At 39.9% G+C, this 26,896-nt stretch overlaps 1 protein-coding gene and 1 pseudogene across 1 annotated transcript in view; both read left to right on the forward strand.

Moving 5' to 3' along the window:
- Positions 1 to 26,896, forward strand: part of LOC100517451 (olfactory receptor 1J4-like) — a 188,903-nt gene that overhangs the window by 157,711 nt on the left and 4,296 nt on the right. Inside the window, exon 2 of the mRNA XM_021075781.2 lies at positions 26,145 to 26,232. The gene's annotated coding sequence lies outside the window, so the exon portion shown is untranslated. The remainder of the gene's footprint in view (positions 1 to 26,144; positions 26,233 to 26,896) is intronic.
- On the forward strand, positions 20,797 to 21,384 carry LOC100523111 (olfactory receptor 1J4-like; annotated as a pseudogene).

Consider the following 26,896-nt stretch of genomic DNA (forward strand, 5'->3'; position numbering starts at 1 on the left):
GCAGGATCTCCTTGTAAATCTATTCTAAGTTGTGTCTGAAAACCCCAAGCTACCCATCCCTTCCACTCCCTCCTCCTCCCATCAGGCAGCCACAAGTCTTCTCTCCAAGTCCATGATTTTCTTTTCAGTGGAGATGTTCATTTGTGCTGGTATTAGACTCCAGTTATAGGTGATATCATATGGTATTTGTCTTTGTCTTCCTGGCTCATTTCACTCAGGATGAGATTCTCTAGTTTCATCCATGTTGCAGCAAATGGCATAATGTCATTCTTTTTTATGGCTGAGTAGTATTCCATTGTGTATATATACCACTTCTTCCGAATCCAATCCTCTGTTGATGGACATTTGGGTTGTTTCCATGTCCTGGCTATTGTGAATAGTGCTGCAGTGAACATGTGGGTGCATGTGTCTTCTTTAAGTAGAGTTTTGTCTGGATAGATGCGCAAGAGTGGGATTGTGGGGTCATGTGGGAGTTCTATGTATAGATTTCTAAGGTATCTCCAAACTGTTCTCCATAGTGGCTCTATCAGTTTACATTCCCACCAACAGTGCAGGAGGGTTCCCTTTTCTCCACAGCCCCTCCAGCACTTGTTATTTGTGGACTTATTAATGATGGCCATTCTGACTGGTGTGAGATGGTATCTCATGGTAGTTTTGATTTGAATTTCTCTCATAATCAACAATGTTGAGCATTTTTTCATGTGTTTGCTGGCCATCTATATATCTTCCTTGGAGAAATGTCTATTCAGGTCTTTTGCCCATTTTTCCATTGGTTGATTGGCTTTTTTGCTGTTGGGTTTTATAAGTTGTTTATATATTCTAGAGATTAAACCCTTGTCGGTTGCATCATTTGAAATTATTTTCTCCCATTCTGTAAGTTGTCTTTTTGTTTTCTTTTGGGTTTCCTTTGCTGTGCAAAAGCTTTTCAGTTTGATAAAGTCCCATGGGTTTATTTTTGCTCTAATTTCTATTGCTTTGGGAGACTGACCTGAGAAAATATTCATGATGTTGATGTCAGAGAGTGTTTTGCCTATGTTGTCTTCTAGGAGTTTGATGGTGTCTTTTTGTATATTTAAGTCTTTCGGCCATTTTGAGTATTTGTGTGCATGGTGTGAGGGTGTGTTCTAGTCTCTTTGCTTTGCATGCAGGTGTCCAGGTTTCCCAGCAATGCTTGCTGAATAGACTTTTTTTCCCATTTTATGTTCTTGCCTCCCTTGTCAAAGATTAATTGACCATAGGTGTCAGGGTTTATTTCCGGATTCTCTATTCTGTTCCATTGGTCTGTCTGTCTGTTTTGATACCAGTCCAACACTGTTTTGATGACTGTGGCTTTGTAGTATTTCTTGAAGTCTGGGAGAGTTGTGCCTCCTGCTTGGTTTTTGTTTCTCAGGATTGCTTTGGTGATTCTGGGTCTTTTGTTGTTCCATATAAATGTTTGGATTGTTTGTTCTAGTTCTGTGAACAATGTCATGGGTAATTTGATAGGGATTGCATTGAATCTGTAGATTGCTTTGGGTAGGATGGCCATTTTCACAATATTGATTTTTCTAATCCAGGAACATGGAATATCTTTCCATTTCTTTACATCTTCTTTGATTTCTTTGATTAAGGTTTTATAGTTCTCGGCATATAGGTCCTTTACCTCTTTGGTCAGGTGTATTCCGAGGTATTTGATTTTGTGAGGTGCAATTTTAAAAGGTATCGTATTTTTGTATTCCATTTCTAATATTTCATTGCTGGTATACAGAAGTGCGACTGACTTCTGAATGTTAATCTTATATCCTGCTACTTTGCTGAATTTATTAATCAGTTCAAGGAGTTTTGGGGTTGAGTCCTTAGGGTTTTCTAGGTATAGAATCATGTCATCTGCATACAGTGATGGTTTGATCTCTTCTCTTCCTATATGGATGCCTTTTATTTCTTTGGTTTGTCTAATTGCTGTGGCTAAGACTTCCAAAACGATGTTGAAGAGCAGTGGTGAGAGTGGGCATCCCTGTCTTGTTCCAGATTTGAGTGAGAAGGCTTTCAGATTTTCCCCATTGAGTATTATATTTGCTGTGGGTTTATCATAAATGGCTTTGATTATGTTCAGGAATGTTCTCTCTATACCCACTTTGGCCTGGGTCTTGATCATGAGGGGATGTTGGACTTTGTCAAATGCTTTTTCTGCATCTATTGAGATGATCATATGATTTTTGACTTTTTTTTTTGTTAATGTGGTGTATGATGCTGATTGATTTGTGTATGTTGAACCATCCTTGTGAACCTGGGATGAACCCAACCTGGTCATGGTGTATAATTTTTTTGGTATGTTGTTGGATTCGGTTGTCTAAGATTTTGTTGAGAATGTTTGCGTCCATATTCATCAATGATATTGGCCGATAGTCTCCTTTTTTGGTGGTATCTCTGTCTGGTTTTGGAATGAGGGTGATGGTGGCATCATAGAATGTCTTTGGGAGTATTCCTTCTTCTTCCACCTTTTGAAAGAGTTTCAGGAGGATGGGCACCAATTCCTCTTTATATGTCTGATAGAATTCGCCTGTGAAGCCATCTGGTCCTGGACTTTTATTTGTAGGGAGTGATTTTATGACCTCTTCAATTTCATTGCTAGTGGTCGGTCTGTTCAGTTGGTCTGTATCTACTTGATTCAGTTTTGGCAGGCTGTAAGATTCTAGAAAATTGTCCATTTCTTCCAGATTGTCAAACTTGTTGCCATATAGTTGTTCATAGTATTCTCTTATGGTTTTTTGTATTTCTTCTGTATCTGTTGTGATTTCTCCTTTTTCATTTATAATTTTGGTGATTTGGTTTCTTTCTGTCCTCTTCTTAGTGAGTCTGGCCAGGGGTTTGTTCATTTTGTTTACCTTTTTAAAGAACCAGCTCTTGGTTTTATTAATTTTCTCTATTGTTTTTTGAGTCTCTATTTTATTGATTTCTTCTTTGGTCTTTATAATTTCCTTCCTTCTGCTGACTTTAGGACTTTTTTGTTCTTCTTTTTCTAATTCATTTAGGTGGAGGGTTAAGTTGTCAATTTGGGATCTTGCTTCTTTTTTGAGAAAGGCCTGTATTGCTATAAATTTCCCTCTGAGCACTGCTTTCGCAGCCTCCCATAGATTTTGAGGGGTTGTGTCTTCATTATCATTTGTTTCCAGGTAGTTTTTAATGTCCTTCTTGATTTCCTCATTGACCCATTGGTTTTTTAGTAGCATGTTGTTTAGTCTCCAAGTAGTAGGTTTTTTCTCTTTCCTTTTCCCAGGGTTGATTGCTAATTTCATGGCATTGTGGTCAGAGAAGATACTTGAGATAATTTCTATGCTCCTAAATTTATTGAGATTCACTTTGTGTCCCAATATGTGGTCGATTCTTGAGAATGTTCCATGAGCATTTGAGAAGAATGTGTCTTCTGATTTTTTTGGATGTAGTGTCCTGAAGATATCAATGAAGTCTAACTTTTCTATTTTTTCCTTTAGTATCTCTGTTGCTTTATTGGTTTTCTGTCTAGAGGATCTGTCCTTGGGTGAGAGGAGGGTATTAACGTCTCCCACTCTGATTGTATTCTCATCAATATCTCCCTTTATGTCTGTTAATATTTGTTGTATGTATCTGGGTGCTCCTCTATTTGGGGCATATATGTTGATGATAGTAACATCCTCTCCTTGGATGGATCCCTTAATCATTAAGTAGTGTCCTTCTTTGTCTTTCTTTATGTCTTTTGTTTTAAAGTCTATTTTGTCTGATATGAGTGTTGTGACTCCTGCTTTTCTGTCATGTCTATTGGCGTGAAATACTTTTCCCCACCCTTTCACTTTCAATCTATATGTATCTTTTGTCCTAAGGTGAGTTTCTTGTAGGCAGCATATTGAAGGTTTTTGCCCTTTTATCCACTCAGCCACTCTGTGTCTTTTGATTGGGGCATTCAGTCCATTGACATTTAAGGTGATAATTGATAGATGATTATTTATTGCCATTTTGAACCTCGTGTTCCAGTTGCTTCTATGGTTCTCCATTCTTTCTTAGTTTCTTTTTTTTGGTTGGATGGCCTCCAGGTATTATCTGCTTGAGTGTTTTTTTTTAAATTTTTTTTGCGAATGCAATATTTGGTTTTGGCTTGTGGTTGCCCTGTTTTTTGAGTATGCTAACCCCTTCCTATAATTGTGTGTTTTAGCCTGATGATCCTGTAGATTCAAACACTTCATTATTACATTAAAATTAAGAAGAGAAACATTCAAACAAACAAACAAAAAGGGTCTATTTATTTCCTAACATCCCTTGCCCACATTTTATGATTTTGATGACTCTTTTATTATTTTTAATTATATTTTGTTTGAAGCATGTTCATGATTAAATCTGTATGCTGGCTTATTTGAGTGACTTCTCTCTGATTGTGGTTTCCCCAGTCCTGGTTTTTCCTCTTCTTCTTTTTTTTTCTTTTTTCTTCCCTTTCCTTCCTTTCTTTTTGGTTTAGAGAAGCCCTTTCAGTGTTTCTTTTAACCTGGGTTTTGTGTTGCTGTATTCTTTAAGTTTTTGTTTGTTGGGAAAAATTTTTATTTCCCCTTCTATTTTAAATGATATTCTTGCTGGATAGAGTATTCTAGGTTGCATATTTTTTTCCTTTTAGCACTTTAAATATCTCTTGCCATTCCCTCCTGGCCTGTAGTGTTTCTGTAGAGAAATCAGCTGATATTCTTATGGGGGTTCCCTTGTAGGTAACATTCTGCTTTTCTCTTGCTGCCTTTAGGATCCTCTCTTTATCACTAATTTTGCCATTTTTATTCTGATGTGTCTTGGTGTGGGTCTGTTTGGGTTCAGTTTGTTTGGGGCCCTCTGTGTTTCCTGTATCTTGAACCCAGTATCCTTGAGATTTGGGAAGTTTCCAGCGATAATTTCTTCAAATATATTTTCCATCCCCTTATCTTTTTCTACTCCTTCTGGAATTTCAATTATGAGTAGATTGGCCCGCTTTATATTATCCCATAGGTCTCTTATATTGCTTTCCAGTTTTTTGATTTGGTTTTCTGTCTGCTGACCAGATTGAGTGATTTCCATTATTCTATCTTCCATGTCCCTGATTTGTTGTTCTGCATTATTCATTCTGGTTTTTACTGCCCTTAGTTCAGTTTGCATCTCTGCCAATGAATGTTCTAGTTTTTCTTGGCTCCTCCTTATATTTTCTAGTTCCTTTCTGAGGGTACCTGCATTACTGTTCATATCTTCTCTTAATTCCTTCAGTATTTTCACTATTTCTCTTTTGAACTCCAGGTCTGTCAGACTGCAGAGATCTGTTTCATTGTTGACTGTTTTAGGTGAGTTCTCCTGTTGGTTTGACTGGGGGTGGTTTCTCAACTTCTTCATCTTGCTTGTTGCTTTCTTTCTCCTGATGGAGTTGTACTCTCTGTGACCGGGCAGTGTTTGCCTTGTCACTGCCATGGAATATTTCCTGAGGGCTGGTGTTGTTGGTCAGTCTTTTTTGAGGCATTGTGTCTTTTCTGGAGTGTGGATGGGGCTAAGAGTGTCTCTTTGAAGCAAAGGAGGACTTCCTGAGGGCAGACAGGACTGGGAGGTCCACACCACGATGGTAGCAGGTTTCACTTGGTCATGCAGAGCTTGCTCTGGTGTTTCTAGGCTGTGGGGTTCTTGCAGGGGGTTGGCGGTGTTGGGCAGATGTTCCTCAGGAGTGCAGCACCCCCTGGGGGCTGGAGCAGCTGTCTGGGTCACTGAGAACCCAAGAGGCTCTTCCCTAGGGCAGCCCTACTCAGAAGGACAGCCTGAGAATGTAGGCAGTTCTTTTCACAATTTTGCAAAGCTTGTTGTAGCTTTTCTGGGCTGCAGGGGGTCCTGCCTGGAGCTGGCAGTCCTTTGCAGCTGTTCTGCAAGAATGGGGCTCCCTCCGAGGGCTGGAGCAGCTAGCTGGGCCACTGAAAACCCAAGAGGCTCTTCCCCAGAGCAGCCTGACTCAGAAAGGCTGTCTGAGAATTAGGCAGATCTTTTCAAGGCCTGGCCAGGCTTGTGTAGCTTTTCTGGGCTGCAGGGGGTCCTGTCTGGAGCTGGCAGTCCTATGCAGCTGATCCGCTAGGTCTTGGCACCCCCAGGGGGCTTGGGCGCCTAGCTGGGCCACTGCCAACCCAAGAGGCTCCTCCCCAGGGCAGCCCGACTCAGAAAGACTGTCTGAGAATTAGGCAGTTCTTTTCACAGCCCAGCCAGGCTTGTTGTAGCTTTTCTGGGCTACAAGGGGTCCAGCCTGGAGCTGGCAGTTCTATGCAGCTGTTCTGCAAGAGTGTGGCTCCCCCAAGAGGTGGGTCGGCTAGCTGGGCTGCTGAAAACCCAGGAGGCTCCTCCCAAGGGAAGCCTGACCTGGAAAGACTGTTGGAGAAATAGGCAGATCTTTTCACGGCCTGGCCAGGCTTGTTCTAGCTTTTCTCAGGGGCTGGTGGTGTTTGATGCTGCTCTGTGAGGGTGTATCCCCTCCAAAGGGCAAGCAGGCCTGTGCAGGGACAGCCCCTGTGGTGGTAGGCTTCAGGTGACTGTTGAGGCCAGCCATCAGGTATGGCAGACAGCCCCAGGTCCAGCGAGTGCATAGGGGGTGGTGGGGGTGGGAGGAGGGGATGCACTGGGAAACACAGATTTCTGATAGCTAGTGGGCCAGTAAGCTTGCTGTGGTGTGGGGAGTATTCTATGGGGACCCACCCCTTCTCTTCCCTCCCCAACACAGGCACAGACCAGGCTCTTCTCCCAGGTTCCCTCTGATGTGGCTTTCCACTTCCCCACCCCTAGACTCTTGCTCCTTTCCCCTGCGACAGCTTTGTTTTCTAGTCTCCCAGGCAGTCTCTGCCCCATCAAACTTGACAGACTGGTTTCTAGACCTCCCAAGCAGTCTCTATTCCACCCGCCCCCCAGCCCTTTCCTGGGGACTAAGCTCCAGAGCCAAGGTCTCGGTGCCCAGCCCCCACCCAGGCATCTCAACTTTTGGTGACTGTGCCCGTAGTTCAGATGATCCGTTTGGATCTTGATCTGCTTTTCAGAACTCTGACTTACTGCTACACTCTTCTCTGCATCTGGAGATTCCTCCGGTTCATTTGATCTTTCCGTCGAGTAGGTGACTTTCCAGGGTGCAGGATCCCTTTCTCCTCCACGGTTCCCTTTCAGGAGCACCCGTCCAGCTCAGATTCACCTTGTCTCACTTTCCTTTTTCTCTTGTTTTACCTAGTAATATCATGAACGTCTTGCCATTATTGGAGTTTAGGTTCTTCTGCCAGCGATTGGTTGCTGTTCTGTGTGTCATTTATCCCATAGATGTGCTTTTTTGTTGTGTTTGTGGGAGAGGGCGAGCATGTCCCCCTACTCTTCCACCATCTTGTCCCCTCTCCCCAGAATTGTTAATCTTCCCAAATGGCATCTCTATACCTGCTGAACAATAGATACTCATTTTCCTTCCCCCAGAGCCCCTGGCAGTCATCATTTCCATTTTTTTGTCTCTATTGATTTGACTGTTAATTCATCTCACTTAAATGGATTCTTACAGTATTTGCATAAGAAATACCATAAGGCTTCATGATTTTACTTAGCATAATGTCTTCAGGGTTCATTCATGTTGTGGCTGTGTCAGGATTTATTTCCCTTTTTATAATTTATTTATTTATTTCATTCCCACTGTACAGCAAGGGGATCAAGTTATCCTTACATGTATACATTTTTTTCCCCACCTTTTGTTCTGTTACAATATGAGTATCTAGACATAGTTCTCAATGCTACTCAGCAGGATCTCCTTGTAAATCTATTCTAAGTTGTGTCTGATAAGCCCAAGCTCCCGATCCCTCCCACGCCCTCCCTCTCCCATCAGGCAGTCATAAGTCTATTTTCCAAGTCTATGATTTTCTTTTCTGTGGAGATGTTCATTTGTGCTGGATATTAGACTCCAGTTATAAGCGATATCATATGGTATTTGTCTTTGTCTTTCTGGCTCATTTCACTCAGTATGGGAATCTCTAGCTCCATCCATGTTGCTGCAAATGGCATTATGTCATTCTTTTTTTATGGCTGAGTAGTATTTCATTGTGTATATATACAGCACTTCTTCCGAATCCAATCCTCTGTTGATGGACATTTAGGTTGTTTTCATGTCCTGGCTATTGTGAATAGTGCTGCAATGAGCATGCGGGTGCATGTGTCTCTTTTAAGAAAGATATTCCATGTTCATGGATTGGAAAAATCAATATTGTAAAAATGGCCATACTACCCAAAGCAATCTACAGATTCAATGCAATCCCTGTCAAATTACCCAGGACATTTTTCGCAGAATGAGAACAATCCAAAAACTTATATGGAACAGTAAAAGACCCAGAATCGCCAAAGCAATCCTGAGAAACAAAAATCAAGCAGGCGACATAACTCTCCCAGTCTTAAAAAAATAGTACAAAGCTACAGTCATCAAAACAGTGTGGTACTGGAATCAAAACAGAGAGACCAATGGAACAGAATAGAGAACCCGGAAATAAACCCTGTCACCTGTGGTCAATTAATCTTTGGCAAGGGAGACAAGAACATAAAATGGGAAAAAGAAAGTCTATTCAGCAAGCATTGCTGGGAAATTTGGGCAGCTGCATGCAAAGCAATGAAACTAGAACACAACCTGACACCATGCACACAAATAAACTCAAAATGGCTGAAAGACTTAAATATAGAAAAAGACACCATCAAACTCCTAGAAGAAAACATAGGCAAAACACTCTCTGACATCAACATCATGAATATTTTCTCAGGTCCGTCTCCCAAATCAATAGAAATAAGAGCAAAATAAACTAATGGGACCTATTTCCTTTTTAAGGTTGGTAATATTCCATTGTATGCATAGTATACACTTTACTTATCCATTTATTTGTTGAAGGACATAGGGTGTTTCCATCTTTTGGCTATTGCAAATAATGCTGTTTTGAACATGGCTGTATAAATAACTCTTAGCTCCCCCCAAATCTTTTAGTTATATAACCTGAATCATATGGTAATTCAATGTTTAATTTTGGGGGGACTGTTACAATGTTTGATCCTTTCTTCCTTCCTTCTTCACTTTCTTTCCTTTCTTTCTTTTCTTTCTTTTTTTTTATTCCTTTCTTGTAGTCACCCTAATGATGATAAATATGTTATGCATTGATCACTTTATTTTGCACATGGTACAGAAATTTTCCCAATAATGCTTTAAGTGGTGTGTGTGTGTGTGTGTGTGTGTATGTGTGTGTGCCTGTGCGTGTATGCACACATGCATGACTGGTTGTGTAAGACAGATACAAGCACATAAGCAGCCTGATGGTAAAGCTGTGGAAGGGAATGTGTCTTATTTATTAATCCCTCCCTACTGTCTATCATAGTGTCTCCACTATGTAAAAGAAAGAATGAGCTGTTCCTTATTTCCACAGAAGGGTTTGATTGAAGTTATGTACTTTCTCCACATGACTGTGTCAGTGTTCAGACAAATCACATTTTATTGCTGTCACCAGACTGGATGAGGCTTTAGTGTGTAAGTGCAGTGCAGTGAAACCTGTCTGTACACTGACATAGTCACTCTGAGAAACCATGTGACCATGTGGTAACTGTTATGCTTAGTACTGCTAAGTTCCAGGCATTTCCCATTTCTCATTTCCCAAAGAGGGAAAAGCAGCATGAGGAGACACAACCAGAGCTGTGTGTCTGAGTTCCTCCTCTTGGGGCTCCACATCTGGCCAGAGCAGCAGGGCATGTTCTTTGTCCTATTCCTGGGCATGTACCTGACCACAGTGCTGGAATGTTGCTCATCATCCTGCTCATCAGGCTGGACCCTCACTTTCACACCCCCCTGTACTTCTTCCTCAGCCACTTGGCCTTCACAGACATCTCCTTATCATCTGTCACTGTCCCTAAGGTGCTGATGAACATGCAGACCCAGAAACTATCCATCCCTTATCCAGAGTGTATCTCACAGGTGTATCTTTATATGTTTTTTGGTTATGTTGATAATCTCCTCCTCGTGGTGATGGCCTATGGCAGATGCATGGCCATCTGTCACCCTCTCTACTACACCACCATCATGAGAGAAGGACTGTGTTCTCTGCTCATGGCTTGCCCTTGGATTCTCTCCTGTGCTTGTGCCCTTCTTCACACCTTCCTGCTGGCCCCAGGGTGGGGGGTCCTTCTGTGCTGACAACATCTTCCCCACTTTTTCTGTATCCTCCCCAACCTACTCAAGCTGCCTGCTCAGACACCTCTCTCAATGAGCTGGTCATATTCACTTCAGGGGCTGCATTTGTCACTTTCTCATTTAGTAGCATCCAGGTCTCTTATGGCCACATTGGGGTCTCCATCCTGAGGGTCCCCTCTATTAAAGTGATCTGCAAAGCCTTGTCCACCTGTGGCTCCCACCTGTCTGTGGTGTCTCTATTCTATGGGATAATTATGACAGTGTACTTATCAAGCTGATCCCATGACAAAGACATCATTGCTTCTGTGATGTACACAGTCGTCACCTCAGTGGTCACCTCCATGCTGAACCCTTTCATCTACAGTCTGAGAAACAGAGACATGACATTGGCTTTGGGGATTCTTTTCAGAAGCAGTAACATTTTATTATGTCTTTTTTTTCTTAAAAAATTTTATTGTGGATATTTATGTCTTGTTTTTCTTAAAAAATTTTATTGTGGTATAATGGCTCTACCCAACATGAAATTTACCATTTTAATCATTTGAGGTATGCAATTGGGTTACATTTAATATATTCATCACTGCTATTTTATGTGAGGCCTTGAACAGGGAACTATGGACTATCAATACAATTGAGTACTTCACAGATATGAAAAAATAATGACAAATATACCTATGAATCAATATGGAAGGTTTTCCATGATATACTATCAAATGGATAAAAGCAATGCATAAAAGAGCATCTATAGCATGCTACTTCCTATATGAAAAAGAAGGGAAATTAATAAATACATGTATTTTCCCATTGAGTAAGCAGAAACACACAAGGAATCAATTTGAAAATAATGAGACTGATTATCTACAGGGGTTGGGGTGGGAATAGTATAGAAAATATGGAAAGATGAGTATATTTATTTGCATAGTTTTTGACTATGTTTTTTTGCACCACTAAAAAATAAAATAAGGTTATAGAAAATAAAGCACAATAGAATAAACCAAAAAAAATGAGCCTAGCTATATTTGGAGTTAATACCATAATCAGACTTAAGGGCAACATACAGTAATTAAATTATTATCAAACACTGAATTTTGTTTATAAACTACCCTCAGAATAACAAAAACACATTTTTGGGTAAGCAGAATTGCTGAAGTGAAGTTAGTTTGTCATTAACAGTGGTTTCATTTCAAGATTCTGAAATTACATGTATTCAAAGATTTAGTAAATAAGTAAACATGTTCTGAAAAAAGGACTGACTCCCCACTGGGGTGAAAGTGAGATGTACATGGAAAAAGAGAGGCTAGAACCAACTCTATGGTGTCAAACTAGAATTAAGATACCAACTTGAACTCATGGGTTGTAATATATATAAACTGATTGATATTATGTATCAATATCTGTCTGGTGCTCATCTACCAACCTTCTGTCCCACTCCTGACCCACCTCTATGGGTAATCATTATTTAGTTTGCTTGTTTCTAGTTTCTATATCCTGTGGTTTTTTTAAAAATTTTCTTTATCTTATTTTTAAAATTATTTCAACAATACATTTTTTTTCCTACTGTAAATCATGGTGACCCAGTTACACATACATGTATGCATGCTACTTTCTCACATTATCATGCTCAATCATAAGTGACTAGATATAGTCCCCAGTGCTACAAAGCAGGATCTCATTGCTAATCCACTCCAAAGGCAAGAGTTTACATCCATTAACCCCAAGCTCCCAATCCACCCCACCCCCTTCTCCTTTCCCTTGGAAACTGTAAATACATTCTCCAAGTCCATAGTTTTCTTTTCTGTGGAAAGGTTCATTTCTGCCCTATATTAGATTCCATATATGAGTGATATCATGTGGTATTTGTGTTTCTATTTCTGACTTACTTCACTCAGGATGAGGGTCCCTAGTTGCATTCGTGTTGCTGCAAATGGAATTATTTCATTGTTTTTTATGGCTGAGTAGTATTCAATTGTGTATATATACAACACATCTCTCTAATCCAATCATCTCTCAGTGGACATTTGGGTTGATCCCATGTCTTGGCTATTGTGAATAGTGCTGCAGTGAACATGCGGGTGCCTGTGTCTTTTTAAAGGAACGTTTTGCCCAGATAGATGCCCAAGAGTGGGATTCCTGGGTCATATGGTAGTTCTATGTATAGATTTCTAGGGAACCTCCATAATGTTCTCCATAGTGGCTGTATCAGTTTCCATTCCCACCAACAGTGCAGGAGGGTTCCCTTTCTCCACACCCTATCCAGCAGTTGTTATTTGTGGACTTATTAATGGTGACCATTCTGACTGGTGTGAGGTGGTATCTCGTGGTAGTTTTGATTTGCATTTCTCTAATAATCAGGGATGTTGAGCATTTCTTCATGTGCTTGTTGGCCATTTGCACATCTTCCTTGGAGAAACGTCTTTTCATGTCTTTTGCCCCTTTTTCCATTGGGTTGTTGGCTTTTAGCTGTTGAGTTATATAAGTTGCTTTGTATATTTTGGAGATGAAGCCCTTGTCAGTTACATCATTTGAAACTATTTTCTCCCATTCTGTCAGTTGTCTTTTTGTTTTCTGTTTGGTTTCCTTTGCTGTGCACAAGCTTGTCAGTGTGATGAGGTCCCATTGGTTTATTTTTGCTTTTATTTCTGTTGCTTTGAGAGACTTACCTGAGAAAATATTCATGATGTTGATATCAGAGAATGTTTTGCCTATGGTCTCTTCCAGGAGTTTGATGGTGTCTTGTCTTATATGTAAGTCTTTCAGCGATTTTGAGTTGATTTTGGTGCATGGTGTGAGGGTGTGTTCTAGTTCCATTGGTTTACATGCATTTGTCCAGTTTTCCCAGCAATTTGTGCTGAACAGACTTTCTTTTCCCATTTTATGTTCTTGCCTCCCTTGTCAAAGATTAATTGACCATAGGTGTCAGGGTTTATGTCTGGGTTCTCTATTCTGTTCCATTTTTCTGTCTGTCTGTTTTGATACCAGTACCACACTGTCTTGACGACCATGGCTTTGTAATATTGTCTGAAGTCTGGGAGAGTTATGCCTCCTGTTTTGTTTTTGTTTCTCAGAATTGCTTTGGCAATTCTGGGTCTTTTGTGGTTCCATATAAATTTTTGGATTTTTTGTTCTCATTCTGTGGAAAATGTTCTGGGTAATTGGATAGGGATTGCATTGAAACTGTAGACTGCTTTGTGTAGTATGGCCATTTTTACAGTATTATTTTTTCCATCCCATGAACATGGAATATCTTTCCATTTCTTTGAATCCTCTTTAATTTCCTTGATTAAGGTTGTATAGTTCATAGAATATAAGTCTTTTACCTCCTTGGTCAGGTGTATTCCCAGGTATATGACTTTTGGGGATGCAATTTTAAAAGGTATTTTTGTATCCCTTGTCTAATATTTCATTGTTAGTATACATAATTGTGACTGGTTTCTGAATGTTAATCTTATATGCTGCTACTTTGCTGAATTTGTTGACGAGTTCAGGTAGTTTTTGGGTTGAGTCCTTAGGGTCTTCTATGTATGGTATCATGTCATATGCATACAGTGAGAGTTTTACCTCTTCTCTTCCTATTTGAATGTTTTTTATTTCTTTTGTTTGTCTGATTGCTGTGGCTAGAACTTCCAGTCCTATTTGAATAACAGTGGTGAGAGTGGACATCCCTCTCTTGTTCTAGATTTTATTGAGAAGGCTTTCAGCTTTTCTCCATTGAGTATTATATTTGCTGTGGGTTTGTCATCAATTGCTTTGATTATGTTAAGGAATGTTCCCTCTATACCCAGTTTGGTAAGAGTTTTGATCATGAATGGATGTTGGACTTTGTCAAATGCTTTTTCTGCATCCATTGAGATGATCATGTCTTTTTTTGCCTTTCTTTGTTACTGTGATGTATGACATTGTTGAACCATCCTTGTGCACTTGGGATGAATCCCACCTGGCCATGGTGTACAATCTTTTTGACATGTTGTTGAACTTGGTTGGCTAAAATTCTGTTGAGAATGTTCGTGTTTATATTCATCAAAGATATTGGCCTATGGTTTTGTTTTTTGGTGGTATATTTGTCTGTTTTTGGAATTAAGGTGATGATGGCATCATAGAATGTCATTCTTTAACTTTTTCAATAAGTTTAAGGAGGATGAGTATAATTTCCTTTTTTTATGTTTGGTGGAATTCACCTCTGAGGCCATCAGGTCCTGGACTTTTATTTGTAAGTAGTGTTTTTATGACATATTCAATTTCATTTCAGTGATCGGTCTGTTCAGGTGATCTATTTCTTCTTGATTCCATTTTGGCAGGCTGTAAGTCTCTAGAAAGTTGTCCATTTCTTCTAGGTTACAAATATATTGGCATATAAATTTTCATAGTATTCTCTTATTTTTATTTTATTTCTGTAATATCTGTTTTGACTTCTCCTTTTTCCATTTCTGATTTTCTTTATTTGGGTTTTTTCTCTCTTCTTCTTGGTGAGTCTAGCCAGAAGTTTGTCAATTTTTACCTTTTCAAAGAACCAGTTCTTGGTTTGATTGATTTTGTTTGTTGTTTTTTGAGTCTCTATTTTATTGATTTCCTCTTTGATCTTTATGATTTCCTTCCTTCTGCCGACTTTAGGTTTTGTTTGTTCTTCTTTTTCTAATTCATTTAGGTGTCCGGTTAAGTTGTTAAATTGAGATCTTCTTTTTTGAGGAAGGCCTGTATTGCTATGAATTTCCCTCTGAGCACTGCTTTTGCATTATCCCATAGATTTTGAGTAGATGTGTCTTCATTATCATTTGTCTTGAGGTATTTTTTAATTTCTTTGGATTTCATCATTGACTCTTTGGTTTTTTAGTATCATTTTGTTTAGTCTCCATGTAGTAGGTTGTTTCTCACTTGTATTCCTGTGGTTGATTTCTAGTTTCATGCCATAGTGGTCAGAGAAGATACTTGAAGTAATTTCTATAGTCTTAAAATTGTTGAGGTTTGCTTTGTGCCCCAGAATGTGGTCAATTCTTGAGAATGTTCCATGTACACTTGAGAAGAATGTATATTATATTTTTTTGATGTAATGTCCTGAAAATATCGATTAAGTCTAACTTTTATATCGCGTCCTTTAGAATCTCCGTTGCCTTATTGGATTTATGTCTAGAGGATCTGTCCACTGATGTGAGTGGAGTGTTAAATTCTCCTGCCATGATTGTGTTCCCATCAATTTCTCCTTTTATGTCTCTTCGTATTTGTTGTAGGTACCTGGGTGCTCCTGTAGTAGGGGCAGATATATTGACATTAGTAATATTCTCTTTTATGGCTCCTTTAACCATTAAATAGTGTCCTATTTTGTATTTCTTCATGGCCTTTGATTTAAAGTCTAGTTTTCTGATATGAGTATTTCAACTCCTGCTTTCCTGTCTTGCCCATTGACATGAAATTTGTCATCCCATCCCCTCACTTTCAGTATATATGTGTCCTTTGCCCTAAAGTGAGTGTCTTGTAGACAGCAGATTGAAAGTTTTCTTTTTCTTTTTTTTGTCTTTTGTCTTTTTTTTTTTTTTTTGTTGTTGTTGTTGCTATTTCTTGGGCTGCTCCCGCGGCATATGGAGGTTCCCAGGCTAGGGTTGAATCAGAGCTGTAGCCACCGGCCTACGCCAGAGCCACAGCAACACGGGATCCGAGCCGCATCTGCGACCTACACCACAGCTCACGGCAACGCCGGATCATTAACCCACTGAGCAAGGGCAGGGACCAAACCCGCAACCTCATGGTTCCTAGTCGGATTCGTTAACCACTGCACCACGATGGGACCTCCGAAAGTTTTTGCTTTGTTATCCAATCTTCCACTCTGTGTCTCTTAATCTGAGCATTCAGTCCATTGACATTTAAGTTGGTTATTGATAGGTACATATTTTAACCCTGTTTTCCAGGTGATTCTATGTTGCTCTTTTTTTTTTTGGGTTTTTTTTTGGTTGGATAGTTTCCATTTATTTTCTGCTTGAGTGTACTTTTCTTTTCAGTTTTTGTGAATGCAGTGTTCTATTTGATTTGTGTTTGCCCTGTTTTTTAAGTATGTTAACCTTTTCCTATATCTGCTTGCTTTAGCCTGATATTCAAACACATCTTAAAAAAATAAAATAATCTAATTTTTCTTACATCCTTGCCCACATTGTATGATTTTGTCATCATTTTTTTTTAACATCTTCATCTTTAGATCTGTATGTTGGCTTATTTAAATGACTGCTTTCCAATTGTGGTTTCCTCCATTTTAGATCTTTTTTTTTTTAAATTTAGAGAAGCCCTTTCAGATTATCTTTTAGAATGGGTTTCATATTGCTGTACTCTTTTAGCTTTTTTTCGTTGGGAAAATTCTTTATTTCCCCTTCGATTTTAAATGATATTCTTGCCGGATAGAGTATCCGAGGTTGCATATTTTTTTCCTTTCAGTGCTTTAAATATATCTTGCCACTCCCTCCTGGTCTGTAGATTTTCTGTAGAGAAAACATCTGATAGCCATATGGGGGTTCCCTTATCATTAATGCTTTGATTTTCTCTTGCTGCCTTTAGAATCCTCTCTTTATCTTTAACTTTTGCCATTTTTATTATTATATGTCTTGGTGTGGGCCTTTTTAAGTTCAACTTTTTTGGGGCTCTCTGTACTTCCTATATCTTTATATCAGTATCTTTTATATTTGGAAAGTTTTCAGCCATAATTTCTTCAAATATATTTTCAATCCACTTTTCTTTTTCTTCTCCTTCTGGAATTTCTCATATGCACACATTGGACTGCTTTATATTTTCCCATAGGTCTCTTGTATTGCTTTCATTTTTTTCATTTGGTTTTCCGTCTGCTGTCATGTTTGGGTGATTTCCACTATTCTCTATTCCATGTCACTAATTCATTCTTCTGCTTTATTCATTCTGATCTTTATTGCCTTTAGCTCCATTCGTATCTCTGCAAATGAATTTTCTAGTTTTTCTTGGCTCTTCCTTATATTATCTACTTTATTTCTGAGGGAATCTGCATTACTGTTCATATCCTCTCTTATTTCCTTCAGTATTTTCACTATCTTTCATTTGACCTCAATATCTGTCAGACTGCAGAGGTCTGTTTCATTGTTGACTGCTTTAGGTGATTTCTGTTCCTTTAACTGGGAATGGTTTCTGTGCTTCTTCATCTTGCTCATGTTTTTTCTTTTTTCTGTGAGTTTGGAGAAGCCACACTGTAGTCTTGTAAGGGTACTTCTTTGCAGGACTATGTCTTTGTATTTTTTGGGGGGTTACTATTTATTTTTGGTGTGGGAGTTTGAATATTTGCTATCTCTTTCTTTGGTGTGAGCAGGTTGTCATTCCCAGGATGCTCATTGTGTTTTCAGGGAGAAGGAGGCAATGGGTAGGGCCAGCAGTCAGCGCCTGGATGTTAGGCTCTCAATAGCAGCAAGGACCTGCAGGAATGTGGCATAGGCTACTCCTAGTTGCAGGGCCTTGGGAAGTGGTAATAAGCTCTAGGCTGATCTTCAAGGTGACCAGAGAATTTGGCCGTAGCAACAGCAGGGTGCATGAGTTCCCAGGGGAGTGAGAGCAACCACAGCTTGTATTTGATTGCAATGCTCTCCTCTGAGGTGATTGGAACTGCAGGTGGTGCCTCTTCAGGGACCCCTATTGGGAACAGGCAATGACCATCTCTAGAGTCAGTGATAACTGTGACGGTTTGCCCCCTCTACCTGTAGACCATGCATGAGGCAATGTGTGTCACTTAGCCAACATATGAGGTGCCATACAGGGTGCTCCTAGTTGCAGGATCCTGGGACATGACAGAAATCAGGTGTGTGGGTACTTCCCAGAATGTTTGGCAGTGGCAGCAGCAGGCAGTGTGTTCCCAGGGATTCGAGAGCACTGACAGGTGGTGTTTGTTCACAAAGCCCTCCACTGAGGTGCCCTTTAGGTGAATGGGTCTGCAAGTGATTTTTGGTCATATAACTCAAATGGCAGTGGGTCACACCCACCTCTGGGATAGGGATGACTGTGGCAGTTTGCCCCTACCACCTGCAGACCAGGCAAAAAGCACCCTGTCCCACTTAGCCCATGCAGGAGGTGCTGCACCAGCTGCTTCTAGTTGTAGGATCTTGGGAAGGGATAGTCACCAAGGGTCTGGGCACTGCCCAGAGCATTTGGAATGGCATCTGCAGGGTGGATGTGTTCCCAGGGGAGTGAGAGCAACAGTGTATGGTGCTTGGTTGAAGTGCCTCCTTTTTTTCATTTTTGCCAACCCCTGAAGTCCCTGGTGTTGCAGGTGGAGCCCACTCAAAGGCCTGCAGTGGTGGCAAGCCAAGCCTCCCATTGGCCTCTGAGATGACTGCTGCAGTCTGTCCCTTCCACCTGTAGATCATGCAAGAGGCACCATGTAGCACTTAGTTCCCTTATACTCATAGCCCACACAATTAGTGCCTCTCCACTGGTGGCCTTAACAAGAAGTGCCTAATGTCCCCTAAAGAGCAAGTGGCTTCCTGCTGCCCATAGCATGGGCAGAGCCACCCTGCCCTTTAAGCCCTCAGACATGTGCATGCTATGGAGCAGGGAGTTTCCTATGGGGTCTACCCTTCCTCCTCTCCCCTACCCAACAGTGGCACCTTGCCTCTCGATTGGGTCCAGACCTTCTCCCAGCTTCCCTCTGCCATGGTGTCCCCCTTCTTATCCCATGGTGCACTGCTCCTTAGCTCCTCATGCCATCCCCAGTCCTGTCCCCGGGACTGACCTCCAGACCCTGAACTCCAGAGCCTCCAAGCATCTCAGTCTGTGGTGTCTGTGCAGATGGTTCAGATGATCTGTGTGGCTCTCACTCTGCTTTGCTGTTCTCAGTCCAGCTGCTGCACTTTTATGGCAACTTTGAGGTCCCACCCACTTGGCTGATCTTTTGTCAGTTAGGTGACTTCCAATGTTGTGGGTTCCTTTTCTCCTTCACAGCTCCCTCTAAGAAATGCTAGTCCCATTCTGATTCCTTTTCTCTCTCTCTTTTTCTTTTCTTCTACCCTGTTATGTCAAAAGTTTCAGGCCCTTTTTCAAGGTTTAATTCTACTACAAGCATTCAGTTAATGTTCTGTGAGAGTAGTTTTACATGTTGGTGTGTTTTTTTGGATGTGTTTGTGGAAGAAGGTGTGCTTGACCTCTTACTCCTCTGCTGTCTTTATCCACCCCACCACTTAAGATTCTTATATATACTTTTAGTAAATCCTAAATGCTTACCTTGTCAATGCAGTATCTACTAATAAAGTACTTTTGATAGTTTGCTATGTTGTGATTCTATCGGTTGCACTCAATTTTCTGTGTCTTTGCACATTTAATAATGTGTACTCTTGTTTTATTATGGTTAACATGTGTGAAAGAATATTTATTTGGGTAGTTCCTGTCATAGCTCAGTGGCTATGGAGTTCTATTATGGCTCAGTGGTTAACAAATCTGAATAGTTTCCATGACGATGTGGGTTGAATCCCTGGTCCCATGCAATAGGTTAAGGATCTGGCATTACCATGTGGGTTGCAGATGCGGCTTGGATCCCATGTTGCTGTGGCTATGGTATAGGCTGGGAGCTACATCTCTGATTCAACCTCTAGCCTGGGAAGTTACATGTGCCACTGGTGTGGCCTTAAAAAGACCAAAACACATACACACACAAAAAGAATATTAATTTGGGCCACTGTGAAGATTTAATTTGAAAGTGTATGTAAAACACTTGAGCAGTGCTTGAAACTATTGACATTGGTTTGGAAGCCTGGATTGGACATTTTTGATAACAGGGGATTTTAAGTGACTCAAAACAGGTAGGGTGCAGCAAGCTCTATTGAAACCCCATGACATAGTTTCAGTAACTCTCTTCAAATGTAAGGAGTTTCATATCCTTTTTAAGAGGAAAGGAATGATTGATAACATTTACCTGGTGCCCTTTTCCAGTTTTCAACCTATGAAATTATAGAGGTTTGAACCTGGCTTGATTTAAAGTGTACACTTGAACACAGAGACTTCTCAGTTCTGTAGACTATGTATTCAATATGAGAAAAAGCAGTTGTTCAATAATTATTTATTGAATGAAGACTGAATGTCCATTGGTTTCTTTGAGAAAATACTTGGTTAATATGAGGGTTTGATGTATTATTGGAGCAGAATTTTAAAGACTGATTCCTTCACCAATGATTGAGAGAAATACAGGGAGAGTAGCAAAATGTAAGACTTTTCATAGGACAGAGAACATGACTATAATATTACAGCAAGGTCATTGACATTTCTTACTTTCCCCAATTCCCAGCTGAGGCAAGAACAGCATGAGGAGGGAGAAGCAGAGCCATGTGTCTGAGTTTCTCTTTCAGGGGTTCCCCATCTGGCCAGAGCAACAGGGCATGTTCTTTGCCCTGTTCCTGGGCATGTACCTGACCATGGTGCTTGGGAACCTGCTCATCATCCTGCTCATCAGGCTGGACCCTCACCTCCACATCCCTTTGAACTTCTTCCTCAGCCACTGGTGCTCACAGACACCTCCCTTTCAACTGTCACTGTCCCTAAGATGCTGATGAACATGAAGACTCAGCAACAATCCATCCCTATTCAGGATGCATTTCCCAGATATGTTTTGTTCCCACTTTTTTTGCCTGGGCAATTTCCTTCTGATGGTGATGGCTTATGACAAGTACATGGCCATTTGCCAGCCTCTCTACTACAGCACCATCATGAGGCAGGAACTGTGTGTCTCTTTCGCTGGATCCTGATTCCTCTGTTGTATCCACACCCTGTTGCTCACCCTCCTCTTGGTCCAATTGTCTTTCTGAATGGACAATACCATCCCCCACTTCTTCTGTAACCTCAGTACACTCCTGAGGTTGAGCTGTTCAGACCCCTCCCTCAATGAGCTGGTCATCTTTCCTGTGGGAGGAAGCCTTCTTATCCTGCCTTTGAGTACTATCTTGGGTTCATTTATTCATATAGGGATTGCATTTCTGAGGGTCTCTTCCACCAGGAGAACCTTTAAAGTTTGTTCCACCTGTGGTTCCCACCTCTTTATGGTGTCTTTATCCTATGGGACCCTTGCTGGTGTTTCCTTTTTATCCTCATCATTGGACTCCAATGACAAAGTCATAATCAGATCCGTCGTGTATGCAGTAGTTACTCCCTTGCTGAACACCTTCATGTCCAGCCTCAGGAACAGAGACATAAAACAGGCCCTAAATACATTTGTAAATAGGGCTAACTTCTTGAAGTTATAATCACTAAATCCTCTTATTGCAGTCAAGAGCACAGTGAGATATATCTCCTAAAATTAGCATACAGCTGGCAAATCTGTAACTTCAGGTGAGCATGCATTCAACCATCAGATGTAGTGTTCATATGTCAGTAAGGTCCAGTTTTTTCTTGCATTGTTAATATTCCTTATCTTTAATTTGTTCTTCTTTTTCATCTTATAGTATGTGAAAAAGCCTATGCAAAATAGGTAACATAATTATGATTGCAGTTTCATCTTTTTCTTGTTTTAGATATGTCAGTTTTTGCTTATATATTTTTTATATTATGTTGCTGAGAACACACTGATTTAGCATCATGTTCTGCTCCTTATGGACTGATTTATCTCTGTGAGATGTACTGAATTTGGCTTGCATTGGCTTCAAGCTGATTGTGAACATCTCTTTTCAATTCCACAGTCAATGACACCTTGCTGGTGGTTTGAAATCAGCTATGATGGGCATTATTACCCTATGAAAATTGGCTAATGATAGAAAGTAATGCTCTCCTATGATAGGGAGCCTTCTCTTATTCATTGAACAGCACACCATTGCATTTATGGTTGAGGGGATATTTCTCTTTAGCCATGGCTCCTATCCTCCCATCTCATTTACTTCCTCTGATATTAGTTTAGATATGCCAGCTTCCTTTTAGATTTGTTTACATGTATTTCTTTCCCAACATTTTGAAGTTTCTTATGTCCTTATATCTGGAAAGTGTCAGTTCTTAACAGTGTAAAGTTGTGTTTTGGTCTTTTTATGTAGGTTGACCATCACTGCATATCTGGAGAATTTGATCTCTTAACATCCAATATAATCAGAATGTATTTGAATTTATGTTTTCCATTTTTCTATATATTTTCTACTTGAGACATCTGATTTCATGTTTTTCACTTTATCCTTTGTGATCAATAAAACATATAGTTTGTTATTCCTTATGCACTCCTTAAGTTATTAATCATACATTATAACTTTTTGTTATTTTTTTCTGTGCTTTATGTAGAGATGATATCTTGCTTGTCCTTAAAATTTTTTTTATTGTGCTATAGTGTCCTACCCAACATGAAATTTACCATTTTACCAATTTGAGGTATACAATTAGGTGGCATTTAATATGTTCATAACTGCTATTTTATTCTAGGGCTTCAAAAGGAAAGTATGGAACTTCAATGCTGTTGAGCACTTCACAGCTATGAAAAAATGATGGTAAAGATACCTATGAATTAATATGGAAGGTTTTCCAAGATATACTATTAAATGGAAAAAAGCAATGCATAAAAGAGCATCTATAGCATGCTACTTCCCATGTGCAAAAGAAGGGAAAATAACATATATACACGTAACTTCCCATTGAGCAAGAAAAAACACCCAAGGAATCAATTTGAAACTAATGAGACTGACAACCTAAAGGGGACAGGGTGGGAAAGGACAGAAAAGATGGGGAGATGAGTATATTTTTTTGTATAGTTTTGACTATGTTATCTTTTATCACTAAAAAATAAAAAGAAGGTGATGGGAAATAAAGTAGAATAGAACAAAAAATGAGCCTAACTATATTTTGAGTTAGTACCATAATCAGAAAAAAGGGGAAAATAAATAACTAATTATTGTTAATCATCAAATTTTGCCTATAAACTACATTAAGTAAAAAACTGTAGGCACATTTTTTGGTAAGAACGTTTTTTGCACTGATGTTATTTGTTATTAACAGTGGTTTCAGTTCAAGATTCTGAAATTACATGTATTCAAAGATTTAGTAAATAAGTAAATTTGTCCTGCAAAAGAGAATGACTTCTGAATGGGGGAACTGTGTGATGTACCTGCAAAAGAGAGGTTAGAAAGAACTCTATGGTGTCAAACTAGAATTGAAGATACCAACTTGAACTCTTGGGTTATAATGTGTATAAACAGATTGAAATTATATATCAATATCTGTCAGGTTCCCATCTCCCATTCTTTCTGTCCCACCTCTGACCCATCTCCTAGGGGTAAGCATTCCTTGAGTTTGCTTGTTTCTAGTTTCTATGTTCTGTATTTATTTAATATATGTTTCCTGGCTGTATTATCTGAGATCACTTGAAGCCCTGTAAGCAGCAAAGACCCGTAATGCCAAATTTGATTTTTGAATATCAGTGTCTTCTAATAGGAACCAAAGCGACTTAGAAAAATGGCTGATTCTAGGGCAGGGGCCAGGAGACATCAAGACCAGGGAAATTTTTCTGCGCTTGGAAATAAAAAGTGCTCACTGAATGAAGGGGACCCAGAAGCCAGCTGGAAGGAGCTTCCATTGGCCAAATCTAGAATAATTAGAGCTTCAAAATGAATAACATCAGTAATGGGTTACAACTCAGAATAAATGCAAATTCATGAGTCCATGATGATATAAAAAATCAATGAATAAAAGAATGAATATGGAGTAAGGGGAAGTTCCTTCCTGTAGGAGAATACAGCTAATCAACATAGAAGAAATGATAAAATTTGAAAATCACCATTTGACCACCATATTTGCAATAGTTTTTTTCCATATACGAATCATCAGTGAATACAGTGGCTAAATTTTATTAAGAAATGCGTCATGGTTATATAGGCTCAAAGTATCTACAAAAACATACTTAGTTAATTACAAAGTTTAAAATAGTAAGTTACTGTAGAGAAGCTTGCAAACACTATTTTAAACAAATGATCAATGATAAACTCACTAATAATTGGAAAAATTTTTTTTCTTTTTATTGCTGCACCTGTGACATATCAAAGTCCCAAGGATAGGGGTAGAATCAGAGCTTCAGCTGCCAACTGACACCACAGCCACAGGATCATGGCATCCGAGCTACATTTGCTGCCTAAAATGCAGCCTGTGGCAACACTGGATCCTTAACCCAATGAGAAAGGCCAGAGTTCAAGCCTGCATCCTCATGGATACTAATCAGGTTTGTAACCTGATGAACCAAAAAGCGAACTCTAAAGAACACAAATTTTTAATGTAGCTGTGCTATTTTTGAAAAAATCTGGGAATGTAAGGCTGATGTTTAGTACTAATTAAGAAACATGGGTAATGCCCTTATCCTAGGACCCAAAAGTATATAAAAATTTTCATCATTGTGAATGATAGTTTGTGGACTATTCTATCACCAATCCACTGTACTAACTTCTGTATTGAAATATAATTTGCAGGGCCTGGGTATCTCTGTCAGTAGAACATCAGGCTTTTAATCTGAGGGTCCAAGGTTCAATTCCCTGTCCAGGCACTGTGTGAAATAGAGTTTTCAAACAATATTGTGTTAATTTCAGGTGTATTACATGATGATTTGACATTTTCACTTATTATGAAATGATCACCGTAATTATTAGTCTAGTAACTCTCAGTCCCCATAAGCATTTACATTATTATCAATCATATTCCGTATGCTGTATATTGCATCCCAAGGTTTCTTTATTTTATAACTGGAGGTTTGTTCCTCTTTGTCCACATCACCTACTTCATCCATCTCCACCAGACACTATACCCTCTGGCAACTGCCACTTTCTTCTCTGTCTTTATGAGTCTGTTTTCATTTTGTAGATTTGTTGTTTTGATTTTCCTAGTCTCCAATTATAAGTGAGATACCATGATATTTAACATTGTCTCTCTGCCTTATTTCATAGGGCATAATGCCTTCTAGGTCCACCCATGTTGTTGGAACATGGCTGTGAACTGTGAGATGCCCCTGAATATCTCCCTTACGGCCATATTGTTGCCAACGAAGGTGGCAAACATCTTTGTCTCCAGGATGGGATGGTACAGACAGTTTTTTTCACTCTTGGGGATTCACATTCATTCTTTTGTATGTGGGTAACAAGTTTCCCAGCACATTGTGTGTTTTTGGCTCCCTTGTCACAGATCTGTTGATCAAATATGTGTGGGTTTCTTTCTGGGCTCTATATTCTGTTCCATTTTTTTGTCTTTTTTGTTTTGTTTTTGTTTTTTGCATTTTCTAGAGCTGCTCCCATGGCATATGGAGGTTCCCAGGCTAGGTGTTTAATAGGAGCTGTAGCTACCAGCCTATGCCAAAGCCACAGCAACATGGGATCTGAGCTGCATTTGCAACCTACACCATTGCTCATGGCAACGCCAGATCCTCAACCCACTGAGCAAGGCCAGGGATCGAACCCACAACCCGTGGTTCCTAGTCGGATTCGTTAACCACTGCACCACGATGGGAACTCCTGTTCCATTTTTTTAATATGTGTATTTTAATGCCAGTAATATACTGTGTTGATTTCTAAAGTTTGAAGTAGAGTTTGCAATCAGGAAGTGTGATGCCTAGAGTTTTTCCCATTTTTCTCAAGATGACTTTGTCTTTTGTGGTTACATATGCATGGAAAAAGTGATCGTGATGGGGTGTGAGCTGCAAAATATTTCAGTGTCAGTGGTGTGTGGTCTCAAGACCTGTTAGCACTCTGTTTGGTTCTTTCTTCAGTGGATGGATGACAATTTCCATTGTATGTTCTTCAAAGTGCAAGGGTGTTCCTGGCCTCTCCAGGCAGAGGATAGACCAATGTGTCACTGACATTAGAGACATCTTCTGGGACTCCTGTAGTTGAGTCCCTTTGGTCCCTGCACTGGATCCATCTCAAGAGGAACACAGGAAATTGGGCAGTTAAGTCAGTTGTCTTCTCCAACCAGAAGCTTGGGAGTGTGTTCCCTGGGGTCTCTGTCCTGTTGGTAAATGTGGATCTTCCCCGCTGATTGTCCTCCTTCTTGTAAACAGGTGTGGAAGTGCTAAATATCATCAGGCAATCGAGGCATAAGAGATGAGTCCTCAGGTAGTAGCCTGGTCCAGCACAGATTGGAGCAAGGTGGGGAACCTTTGCTTGGCCTAGATGTGTGTGTTGATATGAGGACCTGGAAGAGAAGGGAGAGAAAATGTGTGCTCATGTTGCTCATATAATCATGTGTTTTTAGTGACTGATTCACAAAGTGACCTACATGGTGCCACCAGCCTCAAGTGGCCATAACATTAAAATTAACTAAAATGACCTGAAATTAAAAGTTGGGCTCTTTAGTTGCACTAGTTATATTTCAAGTCTCCAGTAGCCACAGGAGACTGGTGCTGCTGTATTGGACAACACAACTATAGAATATTTACATCCTTGTGGAAAGCCCTATTGTACAGTGCTAGCAAGAGACCATGGAGGCTGGAAATCTGCAGTACACATGTGTGTGCTTGTGTTGCTGTGTGCATGTTGCTTCTTTTTAAGTTATTTCTTTGTTGGGTTTGATCACACATGATTCTCAGTGTGAGTAGTGGAGTGTGTGTGTATGAGAGTGTATGGTTTGTGAGTTGCGTGGGTGAATGGATGTGGTCTTGGCTTTTTAAAAAAAAACAGCTTGTGACGTTTAATTTCTATACACAAAACCGCACATATTTAATGTATATAATGAGGAGTTTGAACATGTGCACACACTTGTGAAGCTACCACCACAATCTAGGTCATCAACATATCTCTTTTCTCTCAGAAT

The sequence above is a fragment of the Sus scrofa genome, chromosome 1, assembly GCF_054392235.1.
Source record: "Sus scrofa isolate SSC_HxYL_T2T_F1_AM1 chromosome 1, Sscrofa_HxYL_maternal_Yorkshire_Landrace_v2.0, whole genome shotgun sequence".
In the NCBI taxonomy this organism is placed as follows: domain Eukaryota; kingdom Metazoa; phylum Chordata; class Mammalia; order Artiodactyla; family Suidae; genus Sus; species Sus scrofa.